A 20598-nucleotide genomic window follows, 5' to 3' on the forward strand; every position below is an offset into this window, starting at 1 on the left:
TTGTCTGATCTTGCTATCTCTTTTACTTTATGTTTCTTCCTTAAGGATATGATTTCTCTCTCATCACATTCAATTTGGATCAATGTACACCATGGAAACAATGTAAAGACTGACAAATTGCCTTCTGTGGGGGGTGGAGGGAGGGAAGTAAAATTAGGGGAAAAATTGAAAAACTCAAAATAAATAAAATCTTAAAAAAAAAAGAAAATGAGGAGCTACAATCCCCAATCTCCAATGACAGTTATGTTAGTTTTTACAGTCACTTACTCTAATAAAAATAATAAATAATAATGACATTTTTGAAATGGTTTAAGGTTTTACAAAGCACTTTACAAAGCTAATTTCATCTGCTCCTCAAAAAAACCTTATGAGTTAGGTGTTATTATTATTTCCATTTTACAAATGAGGAAACTGAAGTTCAGAAATGTTAAGGAATTTTCCCAGGGACACACACATCTAGTAAAGATGCTAGTAATGCAAAGGGATTACTCTGAAACATGCACTTTATCTAGCTGCTTTAATATGTCTGGTTTCAATGTCAGATTTTCTTTTATTTGGTTTTCAAAAGAGGAAAACCACCCTCTTTTACTAAAATATATCTTGTCTGATTTAATTTTATTTTACTCCAATATTTAATTGCATTGAGAGAGGTGTACTAGGAAGAAATTAGGACCTGAAGTATGGAGATCTGAATTTGACTGCCAGATCTGCCTCTACCAGTTGTATAATCTCCGGTTAGTAAATTCACATTTCTAAATTTCAGTTTTATCACATATAAAATGCATGGATTGAATTATATAATTTCCAAGGCAAATCTGAACATTATAAGTTTTCAGAAAAATTGTATTCATGGTTAGTAAATTTGGATCTGAATCTTAGTCTCAATACAATGATCATGGACAAATCATTTCTCAATTTTTAGCTTGTGACTTCATCAATAATAATGTTCCTTTCTCAGTGGTATGATGGATAGAGTGCTATATCTGGAGGCAAGAAAACTTGAATTCAAATATGGCCTTAAACATTTGCTGGGTGAGTGAACCTGGATAAGTCACTTAACCCTGTTTACCTTAGTATCTTCCACTGTAAAATGAGTTGGAAAAGGAAATGGCAAAATACTCCAGTACCTAACAAGAAAGTCTCAAAAAGGGTTCACAAAGAGTTGGTCATTACTGAAATGCCAACAACAACAAATCTCTTTTTTTGAGATGGAGGTTGAATAATGATTACTTTATTAAATTAACACTTGAGATAAAAATAAAATCCCTTCAAACTGAAACAAAATAATCTCCCACTAATAGTAGCATATTTCTATAACCATCTCAGCTTTACAAAGTGTTTCCCTGTGAGCTCAACAGCATACAAATGATTATATTTGTTCTACAGATAGGGAAAGCTGATGCTCAGAGAGGCTAATTTATTTACTTAGAATACTCAGTATTGGTTATGAGATTCCTAAACTAGATCTCTCTGGACTCCAAGTATTCTTTTCATTTTCAATTCCATTTCTCATGAACATACTCTACAAGGAAACATTCTTGCAATGTCAATACAGTGAGTCTGCAATATTAAGTACCTGGTGGATGCATGCCACAGGAGAACTAGACAGTGAATAATGAATCATGCCTTAACTTCAAAGGGAATGAAGCCAAGACAAATATATATCAATATTTCAATGGATCCAGGCTTTCATCTAGGAAGGTACTACATCTCAAAACAGAGGTTGCAACTTGTCTATACCTTCTTGTCCTGGGTGGTTTATTCATGTCCTCAGAGAATATCCATGTAGTATGCTAGATATTTTCTCCTGGATAACTTAAGATTCTGTTGCTACCAAAATGGCACTCAGATTGAACAACAAATCTTTATCACATGGTTTCTGTGGGAAAAGCACCTATAAAACCCTAAGTAACTACAGAAATTTGAGTTATTATTAATGTTGGCATCTCTCAGTCTGACTCACTCCTATGTTCCCATACTTAAGAAAAATACTGGAATAACAAAGCTAGGTCAAAAGATGAAGAGTTTTAAAGATCCATTAGAAAAGATGTAGTTCATCATTGTCAAATTATATATGAGAAAAATGGTCAGAGATGGAATGCACTTTGCTCAAGGTCACAGGGCAAGTGAATGGCAGAACTTGGACTAGAATTAAATCTCATGATGTCCATTTCAGTACTAACAGCTTCAAGGAAGAGCCCTAGAAGTGAACAAATGCCTTGTGAAAATCCTGACTGATTCTGTGTAGGAAATAAGGAAGAAAGCACTTATAACAGGTCATCAGCCAACAATCACTTATGAAATGAATGCTATGTTATAGGCACTCTTCTAGGTATTAGGAATACAGCCCAAAACCCTTTCCCTAACATCAAGAAGCTCACAGACTAAAATATGAGAGAATATGTGCATTCAAGATGTGTACAGATTAAATCAAAGGTAAACAAAGTGGGGAGACTAACTCAGGAAGACCTGAGTTCAAATCCAAACTCAGACACTAGCTGTGTGACCTTTGGTTAGTCACTTAACCCTGATTGCCTCATAGTCACTGTCATTATGTGATGTCCTGATTCATATCTGGCAACTGGCTCTGGAAAAGAAAGAGCACAGCATCTTCTCATTCAAATCCAATTCATCTGTTTTTCATGGCATCATCTTCCCAAGGTCTTCTTCAAGAAAGAACAAATACCGTCATCAACTAAATAAAAGACTAACTAAAAGAGAAGATACTAACAGCAAAAGTTTCTAGGAAAGATATCCTCCAGAAGAAGGAAAGGAGGAAGCCATGAGAGCTAAAGGGTAGGATTGAGGACAGAACACATTTTAGACATGGGCAGCAACCTGGGCAAAGGCATTTATTTTGGAGATAGGTGACATCTGCAATAATAGTACTTAGAAATATGTTGGAGGTATAGAAGGTATTCTATATGCAAAGGATGGTAGATTCCATGGACTCATGGAAATGATGTTCTTGTTACTGTAACAGGAAAGAGAAAATAGTCAAAACTTCAAACTTCAATTTTTGGATAGCTCTGTTTCAGGGGTTCTTCCTCTGGGATCTGTAGATGGGTTTCAGAGAGTCCATGCAAGTGAATGAAAAAATATATTTCTATTTCAACACAATTTATGTCCTTTTTAATTTTATATATCTATAAATATATATGAAATACATATACATATAATACACTTAAAATATAATTTTAAACATTTTTTTCCTTACATTGAGCTGAAACTGGTCCTACAACTATCATTCATGACTTAGTTCTGCCCATTGAATCTAAGGAAGCAAGAAATAAGTCTACCATAGATCATTAGAGATCTGACTAATGGAAATTCAGAAAGGGAAGAGGTAAAAATGGTAAGGCTCAGGCTCACCAGGCAGAGACTCAACCAAGTTCTCCAAAATTGCCCTCTGAACAGCATTAATGCCTCAAGATGACCTCTGGAGCAGCAGAATCAATTAAAGGATGGGATGAAACAATTTTCAGTCCACAATACCTTAGAAGATCAACAAAAATGTCAGTATCACAGGCCATTCCCCAGCAAGCTAATAGCTTGGGTGACTGCATTGTCAGGGGCAACTGTGGTCATTCATAGACAAGAGCATAGGCTAGGAAAGGAGAGACAATATCTTTCAATTACATCAACATAGAACAGGAAACTTACAGGATTCATCTATTAGGGCAATTAGAAGGAAAATGCCTAGACAGAAAGTGTGCATATATGTTGCCTTTGATGTGATGATATACATGAAATTCCTAAGAATTTTATCATCATTAAGGTAGTTAGAAACAGTCTACAGAGATAGAGGCATGAAGTTTATATACATACATATATATATATATATATATATATATATATATATATATATATATAATATAGATAGAGGCATAAAGAGTTTTTACAATGGAGGAAAGGGGGAATAATAGTGAACAATGTCAACCTTACTTTCATCAGAATGTGGTTCAAAGGGGCAGCTAGGTGGCATAGTGGATAAAGCACCAGCCCTGGAGTCAGGAGTACCTGGGTTCAAATCCAGTCTCAGACACTTAATAATTACCTAGCTGTGTGGCCTTGGGCAAGCCACTTAACCCCTTTTGCCTTGCAAAAACCTAAAAATAAAAGAATGTGGCTCAAAGAGGGAATAATTAAAAGCAAGGAGGAAAAGAGAAGAGGGTCCTGAAAGGAGAAAAGATTGGGGGATGTGGTAGTCAGAAGCAAAACAATTTTGAGGATGAATAGAGAAAACAGAAAGGAGAAAAAAGGAGGGAAAGAGAGAGATGGGGTTGCTCATTTGGTGAATCACTGAGAAAGATGAGGCATATGATTGTGTTAGAATACTATTGTGCTATAAGAAATAATGAGATTGCTCTTTTTTTGGCCCATTCACGATCAGGATGAAGACTATTCTAAGCAACCAAACTGTGAACATTCCAGAAAATATTGATATTTCTCTGAAGAGTCGGACAGTTATTGTGAAGGGGTCCAGAAGAATCATCTGCAGAGATTTTAACCATATCAATGTGAAACTCATTCACCTTGGAAAGTAGAAAAAAAAGGCTCTGGATGGATAAGTGGTGGGGAAATCAAAAAGAACTTGTAACCATATGCACAATCTATAGTCATGTGCAAAACATGATCAAAGATGTTACTCCAGGTTTTCATTACAAGATGAGGTCTGTGTATGCTCACTTCCCTATCAATGTTGTTATTCAAGAGAATGGCTCACTTGTTGAAATCAGAAATTTCTTGGGTGAAAAATATATCTGAAGAGTGTGCATGAGACCAGGTGTTGCTTGTGCAGTTTCTCAAGCCCAAAAAGATGAGTTAATTCTTGAACAAAATGATATTGAACTTGTATCAAACTAGCTCCCCTGAGCCAAAAGGCCACCACAGTCAAAAACAAGAATATCAGAAAGTTTTTGGATGGTATCTATGTTTCTGAGAAAGGTACAATGCAACAAGGTGATGAATAAGTTGGAAAAGATGCCAAAGGCTGTGTCCTAAGGAATCAACACTTATTCAGATGTCAAAATGAAAATACTTTTTGTCAAAAAAAAGAAAGAATGAGATTATTTGAAGATTACTCTACAAAATGTTTGAATCACTTCACAAAACCACCAATGCATGAGTGCTCCAATTATTCCACAGCTTCATCAACATTTGTCACTTTACTCTTCTATCATTTTAGCCAATTTAGTAGTTTAAAATGATATCTCAAGGTTATTTTAATCTGTATTTCTCTAATCGATAATAATTTAGAGCATTTTATATGACTATAAATTGTTTTGATTTCTTCATTAGAAAGCTGCCAGTTCATATATTCTTTGTCTATTTGTCAATTAAGGAATTTTTCATTTTTATATATTTTTCAAAGTTATTTATAAATTGGAAATATGAAACTTTTATCAGAGAAACTGTCTATAAAAATATTTTCCCAATTTTCTGTTTTTCTTCTGTTCTTGGTGATGTTTCTCAAAACCTTTCTAATTTAATGTAATCAAAATTATACATTTATATCTAACTTTGCTCTCTATCTCTTGTCTATTCATAAATTATTCACCTGCTTGTCTGATAATTAATACATTCTGTGTTCTTTTAATTTTCTTGCAAAATCTTTTTATGTAGGTTGTGTATCCATTTTTGACCTTACTTTGGTAAGATATTTGTCCATTCTCAATTTCTGTCATACTACTTTTCAGTTTTTCCAACAATTTCTACCAAATAATGAATTCTTATCCCCAAAATATTGCCTTTATACTTGTCAAATACAAAGTTAGGATGTTCGTTTGCTGTTGAAAATTGTATATCTATTCAATTCCATTGATTTACCTTTCGATTTTTTAACCAATATAAGAGTTTTGATAATTACTGCCTTTTAATACAGTCTGAGATCTGATACTGCTAAAATTCCTTCCTTTATACTTTGTTTCATTATTTCCTTTGATATTCTTGACTTTTTGTCTATCTAAATGAATTTTGTTACTATTTCTTCTAACTCAATAAAATAATTTTTTGTTAAATTTATTGGGATAGTATTGAATATATAACTTAGTTTGGGTATTTTATTGACCCAGCCTACTCAACAATTAATATCTCTATTTAAAACTGATTTTATTTGCATACAAATTCTTTTTAAAAATAAATTTGTTTATATACTCCTTGGATTTATTTTGGCAGGTGTATTCCCAATTTTTCTTCTTTTCTGTCTAGTTATTTTAAATGGGGCATTTTTATACACTATGTCTTCTTGAAGAGTTTTGTTTGTGATATATAGAATTGTTAATGATTTGTATTGATTTACTTTATATCCTCCTACTTTTCTAAAATTATTAATAGTTTCAACTAATTTTTTACTTGATTTGTTGACATTTTTTCAAAGAATATCATCATTCTCCATTCTGATTCCTTCAATTTACTTTTTTTCCCCTATTTGCTATTGCTAGGATGTTCAATGCAATATTTAATGATATGGATGACACTGTATATCCTTATTTCACACCTTAACTTTCTGGGAATAAATATTTTTTCTCAATTTAATAAAAAAAATTTATACCTACACTTTCAAATTTTTTAACAGAAATAAGAGATGAGTTTTACCAAATGTTATCTATTAATTTTCTGCATCTATTAACATAATCATGATTTTTAAACTTTTATTATTGATGTAATAAATTATGTTAATAGTTTTCTTATGTTCAACCACATTCTTTTTTTATTTTAAAGATTTTATTTATTTTTAATTTTACAATTTTCCCCCTAATCTTACTTCCCTCCTCCCACCCCCCACAGAAGGCAATTTGCCAGTCTTTACATTATTTCCATGGTATACATTGATCCAAATTGAACGTGATGTGAGAGAGAAATATCCTTAAGGAAGAAACATAAAGTATAAGAGATAGCAAGATCAGACAATAAGATATCAGTTGTTTTTTTTTTCTAAATTAAAGGGAATAGTCCTTGGTCTTTGTTCAAACTCCATGGTTCTTTCTCTAGATACAGATGGTATTCTCCATTGCAGAGAGCCCCAAATTGTCCCTATTTGTTGCACTAATGGAATGAGTGAGTCCATCAAAGTTGATCATTGCCCCCATCTTGCTGTTAGGGTATACAGTGTTTTTCTGGTTCTGCTCATCTCACTCAGCATCAGTTCATGCAAATCCCTCCAGGCCTCCCTGAATTCTCATCCCTCCTGGTTTCTAATAGAACAATAGTGTTCCATGACATACATCTACCACAGTTTGCTAAGCTATTCCCAACTGAAGGACATATATTTGATTTCCAGTTCTTTGCCACCGCAAACAGGGCTGCTACGAATATTTTTGTAAAGTGATGTTTTTACCCTTTTTCATCATCTCTTCAGGGTATAGACCCAGTAGTATAAACTTCTTTTCTGATATAAATCCCACTTGATCATAATATATAATCTTTTTAATATATTATAATCTTTGTTAGTATTTTAGCTAGGATTTTTGCATCTGTATTCATGTTAAATTGGTCTATAATTTTATTGTTCTGTTTTAACTCTTCCAGATTTGTCATATTTGTTTCATAAAAGGAGTTTGCAGAATCCCTTCTTTACCTATTATTCCAAACAATTTATTTAATATTGGAATTAGTTGATCTTGAAATGTTTCATATAAATCATCTGATTCTGATGCTTTTCTTTTAGGAAACTCATTTATGGTCTGTTCAATTTCTTTTTCTAAAAGAGGACTATTTAGACATTCTATTTCATCTTCTGCTAATCTGGGCAATTTTTATTTTGCAAATATTATTCCACTTCATGTAAATGGTTACATTTATTGGCAAATAACTGGACAAAATAACTACTTGTAATTTGTTGGTGGTATATTAATCCTTTTATTCTTTTTCCTCTTTCCTTTTTTTCTTCAAATTAACCAATTGTTTATCTTTTGTATTTTCATAAAACCAACAGCTAGTTTTATTTATTAATTCAATGTTTTTTAATTCTCAACTCCATTTTTAAGCTTTACAATTTAGTGTTTAACTGGAAATTTTTAATTTGTTCTTTTTCTGTTTTTTAAATTGCATACCAATTTATTGGTCTGCTCTTCCTCTGTTTTATTAATGTAAATATTTAGAAATATAAATTGAGGGGATGCTCCTCAATTGGGGAATGGTTGAACAAGTTGTGGTATATGATTATGATGGAATATTACTGTAAGAAATATTAAATGTAAAAAATAAGAAATATCCAAAAATAATAACCTCAATGATTTTTTAAAAATATGCAAAGACTTACATGAAATAATGAAGAGTAAAATGAGCAAAACCAAAAGAACATTGTGTATAGTAAGAGCAATATTGTTTTGGGGGTTTTTTAGATTTTTTTTTTCAAGGCAATGGGTTTAAGTGGCTTGCCCAAGGCCACACGGCTAGGTAATTATTGTCTGAGGTCGGATTTGAACTCAAGTACTCCTGACTCCAAGGCCAGTGCTCTATTCACTGTGCCACCTAGCTGCCCCTAAGAGCAATATTGTTTTAAGAATGACTTTGAGTGAAAAAGTTTTTTTGTCTATTATAAATCCCCAAATTAACTATAAAGGACATATGAAGAAAGGCACTATCTGCATCCAGAGAAAGAACTGATAAATAGAAGTATTTATTGAATAATTTTACCTATATTTATCTCTTTGTATCTATTCATGGCCATCTCTAGGATAAGGGGGGGAGAAGAAAAAAAGAAAAGAATGAAACTGACATGAAAATTTTGTTGTATATTTAAAAAGAATAGCAAGTTATGCACAGGAGATTTGTAATTTCACATACGATAACCTTTTTATTGTAGTGTTGGGGAAATGATTTGTTTTATTACATTAATTAAAAATAAAAAAGAAAGATATACTTGAACAGCGCAAAGGGAAGTAGCAGAACCAAGAGCATCAAAAACAGTAACAGCAATATTATGTGATTATCAACTGTGAATCATTTAGCTATATTCAGTAATACAATGATCCAAGACAATTATAAAGGACTTATGATGAAAAATGCTATCTACATCCAGGAGAAATTAGTCTGAATATAGATTGAAATTCTTTCTATAATTTTCTTTTTTTTCCCCCTTTTTAGGTCTGTTTTTCTTTCACATATCTAATATAGTAATTATTGTAACTGCATTATTACTTATCTATAACATATAAAAATACTTGTCTTCTTGAGGAAAGAGGAGAGGGAAGGAGGAATAGAATTTGGAATGCAAATTTAAAAAAACATGTTAAAAATTGATTTTAAAAGTAATTAGATAAAATATTTAATAAATAGCCAGAGGAATAGCCAGTGATCATGGCTAAATCTTGCCAATGTAATAAAGAATGACCTTACTATTTTCAAAAAAGTAAAAGAAAGGGAATAATAGGAGGCAGATGGTGTAGTAGATAAAGAACTTTGCCTTAAATCAACAAGTCCCAAATTCAGATGTAGACCTAGCTACTAAATTTGTAACAAGTCATTTAAGCTCACTGTTTCAGTTTCCTTATTTGCAAAATAGTGAAAATAATAGCACCTACCTCTCAGAGTTGTTGTGAGGGCCAAAAGAGATAATATTTATAAAGAGCTTTGTATGGTGTCCAGGAGATAACATTTTATGTGTATGTGTATCTATCTATCTATCTATCTGCACTAGGTATCATCATCATCATTTTTCCTTATAATTACATAAAACCAACATGACTTCATCAAGAATTAGTTATACCAACTAAATTCATTTCCTTTCTGGACAGTTGTTCAATGAATATTCTGTTGTGATTATCCTCAATTATTTGTCCTTATTTCCATCATTTATACATTATTTTAAAAATCTAAGTCACTTAGAGCCCTATGTAATCCTCATCAGTGTCTGTACAATTTCCTAGCTTTCTTTATCACAGTCATCTGTATTTGTATCCTTAACATTTAAAGCTTAATAGTTTTTCTCTTCTTTCTTAGAGTAACTTCCCAATGGGAAACCACATATCTATTCTCTAAAATAGAGTTTTTGAAAATGTGTGGTACATATTAAATTATGTTGGTCTTTTTTCTTATTCTCTGTCATGACCTTTAAGATGAAATGGTCACTTCTTCCAAAGTTTCTTCTCTTTGTCCCACCTTTCTCAATTACAGCCTAAGCTATATTCTAATCATGCAGACTTGCTTTCATCTGGCTATGAACCAAAAACCCACCAAAATACTGACTGATAATGTGCTGAGAGTCCTCTAGGAATTTTCATGTTTTAATAGGAGACTCCTACAAATACATAGGCCTTGAAGGACCAAAGTAATGAATCACTACAAGTGGAAGTCCCTTGACAGGTAATGGGGGGACTATTTCTCCCTGGGGTTGAGGAATGGGGCCTCCACATTTCCCAAAGTCACCAAAGAGGAAGTTGCTTCTTCCTCCCAAGGTCAGCCAAATGAAAAGATGACTTCCTGTTAACATACTGCAACATCATTTCGCCTTTTGAATAACATTCCCTTGCTGGATCTTGTTCAGTTTTAAACTATTTCGTTTTGTCTTTTCTTCAATTGTCATTAGAGAGGTCAGATATGACTCCCTACAGAGCATAACAATTTTTCAGTACCTTTTTCAGGTTTCTTTGGTGAACAGCCCTAAATTGTTTCACAATTCATCATAAAACTTTGTCCTACTCATCAAGATGGAAGTCACACTGCCAGCTGTCTGAAAGTTGGTACGTCTGACCCCTGAGCATGGTCCAGCATGGCCATAGTTCCATAGATAAACCAAACTTTACCCAGTGAAAACCCCATGTGGCTTCTGGAGCTAAGGGAGCTATTTGGTTACAGGGAATATGCTGAAGGCCATGGGAGCTGAAGCAAAACCAAAGAAGATAATGGATGAGGTAAATAGGTATGTGATGAAGTGAAAAATCAAACTTATTGAAAAGTTCATAAATAGCCCATGTTGAAAAACTGGCTTTCAATTAGGTGATTTCCCTTGGTCAATAGGTCATATAGAAATGTTTGCTGACTTCATGGACAAGAAGAAAGAAAAGTTAGAATCAGAGATCAAGTTCAAGATTATTGACTTCTAACTTATCAAATGAATTATAGGAATGCTGATCCACTTTATAAGATGCCATGCTGGCCTGAAGAAATTCAATACTCATCAGCAATAAATGGAGGATATAGTCCTGGAGAGTCATTATTCATATGATAATAAAAATACTTTTCAAATTCACCTGAAAGCCCTTTATCCTCCCTATCATCTCTCCTTCACTGCTTATGAACTACTACAGTAAATGAAGTCTCCATTACAACTTTCCAGACACCAACAGCATTAGCTAATATTCTCATTGCTTTCTCAGAAGTCTCTCTCAAGTAACTACAAACAAAATTAAGTCAAACCTTCTCCACTTTCTAACTAGTACTATCAAGGGTCCCACCATCCTCCCAGTTACACAGGACCATAACTCAGGACCAGAACCCCTTATTCTGTCTCACCTTCTGAAGTTCAACCAATAACAAAAGTTTAGGAATTTTAACTTTGCAACATCTCTCATATACTCTCCTACCTATTCATTGACACTGCTGATATCTGATGCAGGCCTTCATCACCTCATACCCAGAATATTGCAAGAGTCTGCTAGTTGAACACCCTGCCTCAAATGTTTATCCTCTTCTCAGCTCTCAAACTGATCTTTTTAAAACTGCAGGTCTGACCTTGTCACTCCTCAGTTCATTAACCACTAATGGCATCCTATTACCTACCTCCATGATCAAATAGAAAATCCCCTATTAAGCTTCTAAAGTCCTTCATAATTTCCTGCTCTCTTTTCTGTCTTTTTACAGCTTACTCATTTCCATATTGTTCAAGACCCAGTGACACCAGACTCCTTGCTGTTCTTTAAGCAAGCATTCCATCTCATGATACCACATTGTCATTGGCTTTCATCAATGCCCAAGCTCCCCCCCTCAATTCCATATTTTAGCTTCTCTCTGTAAGAAGCCTCCCCCAATCCTCCCCTAATGCTAATGCCTTTCCACTAACATGCTTTACACTCTTTTTTGCTTGCATATAGTTGTTTGCATGTTGTCTCCCCATTAGACTGTGACAACCTTGAGAGCAAAGACCATACATTCCTCAAAGGAAGGGAACTTGCCTTACTTAAATTATTTTTTTTTTTTTGACTTTTGCAAAGCAATGGGGATAAGTGACCTGCCCAAGCTAGGTAATTCCTAGGTGCCTGAGGCTGGATCTTAGGTCCTCTTGACTCTAGGGCTGGTACCCTATCTACTGAGCCACCTAGCTGCCACTCTTACTTAAATTCGATATTTTCTCCTAGAGTCTAACAAGTTGACCTGTAATAAGTGTTTATTGTGGTATATTGTAATACAGTGTTATTGATTACATTGTGAAAAGAGAGGACAAATGAAAAAATATTTAAGAGAATTGAAAAGTCTGAGAGCAGATACATAGTTAGGGACTAGAGCTGATAGTTTAGGGTCAGGTTGAATGGGGTCTTTTTGGGGTTGTTTGTGTTTTTATTTTACTCATCGGAGAGCTGAACATTTTTATTTCTTATTAAGTCTTACTCATAGGGACTTCATTAGTAATTATTCAATCACCTCGGTCCCTTTCTCTAACTGCTTACATGATATGCAGCACACATTCGGGGAAGTTTATGCTTCCCCTAACATTAAACAATGACTAATAGCTTTTTATATTGGTATTTTTCCAAGGCAATGGGGTTAAGTGACTTGCCCAAGGTCACACAGCTAGGTAAATTATTAAGTGTTTGAGGTCGAATTTGAACTCAGGTCCTTCTGACTCCAAGGCCAGTGCTCTATCCACTGTTATCACCTAGCTGCCCCCAACTAATAGCTTTATAACACTTTAAAGTATATAAATCACTTTCCTCACTATAAACCTGTGATGATGTTGGATTATTATCATATTCATTTTTCAGGTAAGGAAACAGAGTTAAAATGATTTTCCCTGAGGGCACAAAGCTAACAAATGCTAGAACTAAGATTCAAACCTAGGTATCCTCACATGCCCAGCCCTGTTTCCGTTATTGCCATACTGACAACTTTATATTCCTCACCTGCTATTTAAATAAACTATTGCTAGTTTTTCCTAAAAAAAGATTCATGGCCCCACACTGGATTGCCAAACCCTTGGAAGGGAGGAAAGAGAAGGGAGATAATCTTATAGCATGGAGATAGGTTTATAGTGGCAAGAAAATTTCTTGAGACAAATAATTTTGATATTTGATAGTTTAATTTTGTGAAAGCAATTGTCATACATGCTGACATGAGGCAGATTCAAAAATGTCAGACTGACCAAATGAAACTAGACTGAATTGGTTTTCCTACCTTATGCTGTATTGTTTATTCTTTTGTTATGTTATTACTATGTTAAGAATGAATATTACTCCATGGAAACATGCAAAAGTTGTAATTCTTAAAGGATATACATCAGTGGTTGATAAGAAATAGTGCAAGAGCTCTTGGTATTGGACTGTCAAGCATTTCAAGGATTATTAAAGTCAATAATGTAGATAAAATGTGACAAAAAGACAGTGAGAATAAAACCAGACAAATTCTTGCTGTAAAACAACCTAATTAATATGCATAAAACAAGTAAGGACCTTAACCTGTAAGAAACTTAGGAAGAAAAATGCTTGTCATGGGTAAAACAACACAAAGACTGGAGTATTAAAGATTAAAAGAAGATAATTTTTATCACCTATGAAACTTATTTATTCATTCAAGGATATACCAAAAGCATTGTCACAAGAAATCCAATTGTAAAAATCAGGTCACCAAAAAAATCACCATTAAATTATAAAATGTATGACAAAAAAAATTAGGGGTGGTGATTTTATTTTTAACTTCAAATATATCTCAAAAGTCTTGTCTCCATTAAAAGGTTGGTGAAGTTTGAAAAATGTACTGATGTACTAAGAAGCAGATTTGTCCAGGAATCATAGAGATTTCCAGATGGAAATGGAATATTGAAGCACAGCTTTGTACCATGCCAATATCATGAAAGCTCAAGAAAATCATACAAGAGATGGAAACAAACATGTTTCATTGGCATAGAAACTTGCTGAATTTAAATCTCATTGAAAACCTATAGGCCAACAACAATATTGCCAGATGATCAACCTTAACGGAAGTAGCTCCTGTCAGAAGTTCAGAGAGCTAGGACAACCCTATTAGATCAGTTATAGAAAATGTTATCCCCATCCAAAGGAAGAAAAATAAAACAAAACAACAACAACAAAAAAGAAAAGCCAATCCTTCAGAATATGATGAATGCATTATAAAAATTATCTGTTATGTATCTCTTTCCCTTAATCCTAATTCCTCATACCAAAAATGACTAATATGTAAACATGTTTATCCAAAATATGTATGTACAATGCCAACCTTGACTATTGCTGCTAAGGGGAGGGGGTAGAAAAGGAGGGTGGAAGGAAATTTTGTAACTTAAAAATACAAGTGCATATGGATGAAAATAAATAAATAAATTTTTAAAAAAGAAAACCTGTAGGCTATAATCAAGCAAGATTTGGGAAAGTAAACCATTTATTGAAGATAAATTTAATATTCACTCTAATCCAATCTAATTTATAATGATTAATGAATATGTGTCAAAGTCTTATGAAGACAATGTCAAATCATGTAAAACAAATAATTTATTGAAAAGAAAGAACTATTACATATTAAAAGCTTTTAAGGTATAAAAGTTCCAAGGTATATTATTTATCAAGAAATTTTATTTTATTTTATCCCAATTAATTTGCAAACCTCTGTATCTGAACTGATTTGCACACCTTTGTATCTCCTCTATACATTATGTAAGTATGATGCAGAAACATGACAAGACATGACCAGTATACTTCACAACCAAAATTAACTATGGCCAGACTCTTGGACTGTACCTTAAAAGTCATATATGCTTCTTTTTTGCCAACTCTCCTGCCATACAGCTGTCATCTAATACTCTCCCAGCCACTCACTAAAATGCCAGGCCGAATTTTCCACCCTTTCAGAGCTTAAGTGCCTTTGATATACTCCATGTGTCCCATCGGGAAAACAGACATTCATCAAATCTCCAAATGTGACCTACACCAAAAGTCTCCTACACCAGATGCAATCAAAGTATTAGTGGCCAAGGGAAACTGAGCTGGGGGGGGAGGTAAGATGGGAGTAAAAAGGGAGAAGAGAAAAAAAAGGTAAAAGTAAAAAAAAAGACAGAATTTAATGTCAGAGGGACTTCATAGGTTAAAGAAACTATTGATCCAGTCATTATTCTTAGTTACAGTCATGGTCACTGACTGTTAATATAAGGAAAACTCCTTAAAGAATCTCCAATCCAATCTCCTTGTTTGAAAGAAGAAAAAAATCAAAGGCCCATGTGGGAAAGTGACGATCCCAACTCCATGTCTTTGAATTAAGTTATTGCTAGTCAGACTAAGAGCAACTTCACTTAAAAGGGCAAGAAAAATAACTTACAGGTTAAGAAGGCAGTCTGATATAATAAAAGCATTGCTCTTCTAATTAAAAGATCTGGTTTTGAAATTTGGACCTGCTACTTCCTGCTGCATAGCCTTGGGGCAAGCCATTTCCCTTCTTTAGGTCTCAGTTTTTTCAAATGATAAGATGAGAGGTTGGAACTGATGATCACCAATATTCATTTTCAACTTTAACTTCTATAAGTGAGAGTTTTTTTAATTTTCTATTTTTAATTTTAGTTTGTACTTGACAACAGTGATAAACATGAACATTTCCATATAAGAACAGAATAAAAAGGTAACATATGAAATGATGAAACATTTTAATGTGCAAGTTGAGCTTTTATAAAGTGTGTAATAAATTTGGAAGTTTAGTTTCAAAACTTTGCATTGACTTTCTGTAAACAACTGCATTTCCTTTTTTCTCTTCAGTGTATAATTTTTAATATTTTGATATTTTCCTTTGCTTTTTTCTTTTGACAACAATATATCTCAATTTGTAAACAACCCACAAATTTTCTAAAAAATTAAAAGCATTCATTGCAATAAATAAATAAAAATAAATCTATACTTTGAAAATACTCAAAAACATGTCTCATTGTACACCTCTATCGTTCACTTCTTTTTCAAGAAAGATATTTCAGCATTAATCTTCTGGAGTTGTAGTTGTCATTGCAAATCTTTCAAAGTTAAAATTTTTTACAACATTGTAGTCATTGCATAAAATGTTCTTCCCTTTATGTTTATCTCATATTATATTAGTTCAAATGAGTTTTCTCAAGTTTCCCAGAAATTATCCTCTTTTTATTTCTTATGGTATTATTCCATTATATTCATATACCATGATTTCTTCAGTCATTCCCCAATTGATAGTTCTTTTACACAACAAAACGTTCTCCTCTGTATGCATCTATACATATGAATCCTGTCTCTTTCTCTTTTATCTTTTTGGGTTAAATTTCCAGTAGTAGTATAACTGGGTCAAAAGGTAGGCATACTTTAATTGCTTTGAAAGCAAGGATCCAAAGTACTTTCTATAATCTTCATCAATTTGCCACTCTATCAGCATTTAACTGTCTGTCTCCAAAAGCTTCTCTAACAGTTGTCTTTTTTCTGCCAATCTCATGGTTAGGAGGTAGAATTGTTTTAATTAGCATTTATCTTATTGATGTGGAGAATTTTTCATAAGATTGTTGAAATTTGATTTTTCTTCCTTTGAGTACTACCTGTTCAATTTCTTTGACCATTCTCTAATATGGTAGCATGGTGCATTGAACATTACTTCAATTGATTTTATTTAAATCTCTTAGTTTCTCTATATAGACTCTATAGAAAAAAAGTTTTTTTCTTTCTTTTGTCAATTTCTTTTTGTCATATTTCCTTGTCTTACTGGCATAGCTAAAATTTTTAGTACTATACCAAAAATAGTGGAAATAATGTAGAATATCTCTAGCCTAACTGGAAAGTACTCTCCTGTTTCTACATTATATATAATATTGATTTTACTTTATTTTATTTAACTATTTACCATACAGTAGAAATTATATTAATTTCTATTTTTTGTATGATTTTAACAGAAATTGATTTTCCATTTTTACCTATAGTTTTTTCTGTATCAACTGACATAATTATTATTAATATGATTTAATAAATTGATCAGCTTTCTATGTTGGAACCAATTCTTCATTTTTTGTATAGACTCAACCTGTTCATAATATACAGGTCATTTAACCCTGTTTGCCTCAACTTCTTCATTGGTAAAATGAGCTGCAGAAGGAAACAGCAAACCACTCCAGTATCTTTGTTAAGAAAATCCCAAATTGTATCACAAAAAGTTGAACATGAATGAAATGACTCAACAACAACAATATTTGAATTAATTGTGCTTTGAACATTTTATAAAAAATAACTTAAATTCATCTGGTACTGATGTATTCTCCTCTTCCCTCACTCACCCACCAACCCCACTGCTATTTGGAACTCATTATGATTTTTTTCAATTTCCTTTTTTAGATATTAGGTTTAGATATTTAAATAATTGGATAACTTTCTTTTTTATTAATTTATGCATTTTAGATTTTTATAAATATTCATCCATTTTACCTGAATTAGCAATTTTATTGGAATATAATTGGGAAATAGTTACATTTTCTTTATTTTCTCTATTTTGTCACGAATTGATTTTTCAGTTTTAATATTGGCAATATAATTTTTCTTACTCCTTTAAAAATCTCAGATTATTTAATATTTTATCTTATATTTTAAAAAGTTCTAGTTTATTTAAAATTCAATTTATTTGGTTTTAATTTTGTTAATTCTTTATTTTTTAGAATTTCAATTTGGTGTTTGAGATTTTAAAAATGTTTTTCTTTTGTTTTTTTTAAAGTTTCACTACTAATTCACTGATTCATTTGAAGATGATACCGTTTAGAGTTATATGGTTTTCATTTAAGAATCCTTTGGCTACATTTCAAAAGTTTTGGTATAGTGTCTCATTATTTTGGAGGGTTTTTTGATGAAATTAACTACGATTTGTTCTTTAACCTACCAATTGTAATTATCTAGTTTCCATATAATTTGAAGTATTCCTTTAAATACCCTTTATTGATTATAATATTTATTGAGATGGAGTAACTAAAGGATTTTTATATTCCTAGTTTTCTGCAAGTATGAGCTTTTTGATAAAGATGATGCACAAAGCTGAGAAAAATGTCTACTTCCTTTTATTTTCATTCATGCATCACCAAGTATCTATTTTGTCTAACTTTCTAACATTCATATCCTACTTTTCACAGTTTTATCCCTTTTAAAAATATTTTCTAAGTCTGAAAGAAGTATCTTAAATCCTCCCACTTTTTAGTTTTCCTATCCCAGGCCTCCTGTAATTGTATTAATTTTCCATTAAATGCTATGGATTTAAAGGGCAGTTAGGTGGCACAGTGAATAGATAAAAAAGTCTTATCTTCCTGAGTTCAAATCTGCCCTTAGACATTTACTTACTGTGTGACCCTGGGAAAATCACTTTACCCCGTTTGCCTCAGTTTCCTCATCTATAAAATGAGCTGGAAAAGGAAATGGAAAACCACTCTAATATCTTTGCCAATAAAATCCCAAATGTGGTCACAGAGTCAGACACAACTGAAAACAACTGAACAACAATGGAATTGAGTGAATATATATTTTAAATTGATATTATTTGTTTTTGTGAGACACAAATAGATTCAAAGTTAGGAAATCTTGGGTTAAAATGTCACTTTTGATACATACTGTCTGAATGACCTAGGGCAAATAACTTTCTCAGTACCACAAGAAACTCTCTAGTGCTATAAGCTGCACAAAAAGAACTGACAGTCCAACAATGCTAAAGGGGGTTCCTTATCTGGGTTCCTTAAATAAATAAAACCACAAGTCCAGTCTCTAGTTCTATTGCTGTCTAAGATGCCTTTAAACATTATGTCATTTTCCTGTTTCTCTTAACTACATTTATTTTTTACTGTTGCCCTGTCTAATATCATGATTACTATACCTGCCTTTTTGAGTTTTACCCCAGCAAACTGTACGTGTCTTCTATCTTAACTGTGAAAATCTTTATATTTGTGTTTCTTGTGAATAACATTGTTTGGATTCTGATTTCTAATCCAATCTACTAGCCCCTTCAGTTTTCTGGTGAGTTCACACCATTCATCTTCTCAATTGTGATCAATATTTGTACATTTTCCTCTATCTTATTCTCTTATACTTTATCTTCTCTTTTTTTCTCCCTCCCTCCTTTTATTTCTCTCTTTGTGTGTCTGTTTCTTTGTCTATCTCTCTGTCTCTGTAGCTGCCATAGACTCTACATATATCTATCTCTCTGTCTCTGTGTCTGTGTCTCCTCTCAATTCTCTTTCTGACTCTTTCTGTGTCTTTTTCTATCATCTATTTGTGTCTGTCTAGGACTGGTGTTTTATGTTTAATGCAGTCTGCTCCCACTCTCATGCTGGTTTCTCTATGCCTCACCCATATCCTAATGCCTGATTCTTCTCTTTCTTTTAATGCCCCACTTCATTATCTATCCTCAAAAAAAGTTTGTAGCAAATAGTAGAAGTTAGCCCCCTATCCCAGAAAACCCATCACCTTAAGAGAGATGATTTGGGAAAGGGAAAAATATTGCACTGGTCAGAGAACTTGGGTGTAAATTATGGTCTTGCTATTTATTACATGACCTTGAGCAAATTGTTTATCTATTCTTGGCCTTAGTGTCTTCACAAGAAATCTGTAAAACTAGAAATTTCTAAGATCTTAACATATTTTTTTTTCTGACTAGAATGTCAGCCTCCCCCTCAGCAACTTCTGTATATAATTAGTTCCTCAACCTAGTCAGATCCCATGAGCTACTCATCTTTCCCACCTCAACCAAACAAAAATTGGTCACACCCTTGAGTTTGCCATCATCTACATCATTTGAACCTACATGTTCAAAAACTCTGAAATTCCTTTATGTGACCACAATCTATTGGCTTTTCTTTTTTCTTTTTTATGTGGTTTATTTTTGCTTTTACAAAACTATTTAGCACCATTTTGGTTTGATTTACATCAACTGTTCATTCCATTTTTATAGGAGTTGATTAAAGAAGAAAAAAAACCCTAGGAGATGGATTATGAACAACAGCATCCATATCCAGAGGAAAACAAAGTGAAACAAACCATCCCACAGAATCTGAATGGACAGTGTTCACTTTTTTAAAATTTCTTTTGTTTTTCCTTCTTTTCTTTTTTTTCCCTTACTCCTAATTTCTCAAACACAAAATGACTATATTGTAAACATGTTAAACACATATGAACATGTACAACATATACTAGACTGTTGGTCACCAGTGGGGATGGGATGAGAAGGGAAGGTGGCAGAAAAATATGGAACATAAATATATAACTGGATGAATGTTGAAAAAACTTTCATAACATATAATTGGAAGAATAAAATATCGAACAGCAAGAAAGAAAAAAGAAAAATTCAGGAGTGCTTCTGACTTAGACTAATTGAAGTAAAAGACAAATGACAACTTTGATTAATGTTATTTACTATGTTTCTCTCAAATAAATCAAGTTGAACATACAACATCACTCTCACCCTAAGTTT

At 32.8% G+C, this 20598-nt stretch overlaps 1 protein-coding gene and 1 pseudogene across 1 annotated transcript in view; one reads left to right on the forward strand and one right to left on the reverse strand.

Annotated features, from left to right (window-relative positions):
- Positions 1-20598, reverse strand: part of ANO2 (anoctamin 2) — a 546921-nt gene that overhangs the window by 307704 nt on the left and 218619 nt on the right. The window lies entirely within an intron of this gene.
- On the forward strand, positions 4395-4973 carry LOC141493956 (large ribosomal subunit protein uL6-like; annotated as a pseudogene).

This window comes from Macrotis lagotis, chromosome 7 (genome assembly GCF_037893015.1).
Source record: "Macrotis lagotis isolate mMagLag1 chromosome 7, bilby.v1.9.chrom.fasta, whole genome shotgun sequence".
Lineage (NCBI taxonomy): Eukaryota > Metazoa > Chordata > Mammalia > Peramelemorphia > Peramelidae > Macrotis > Macrotis lagotis.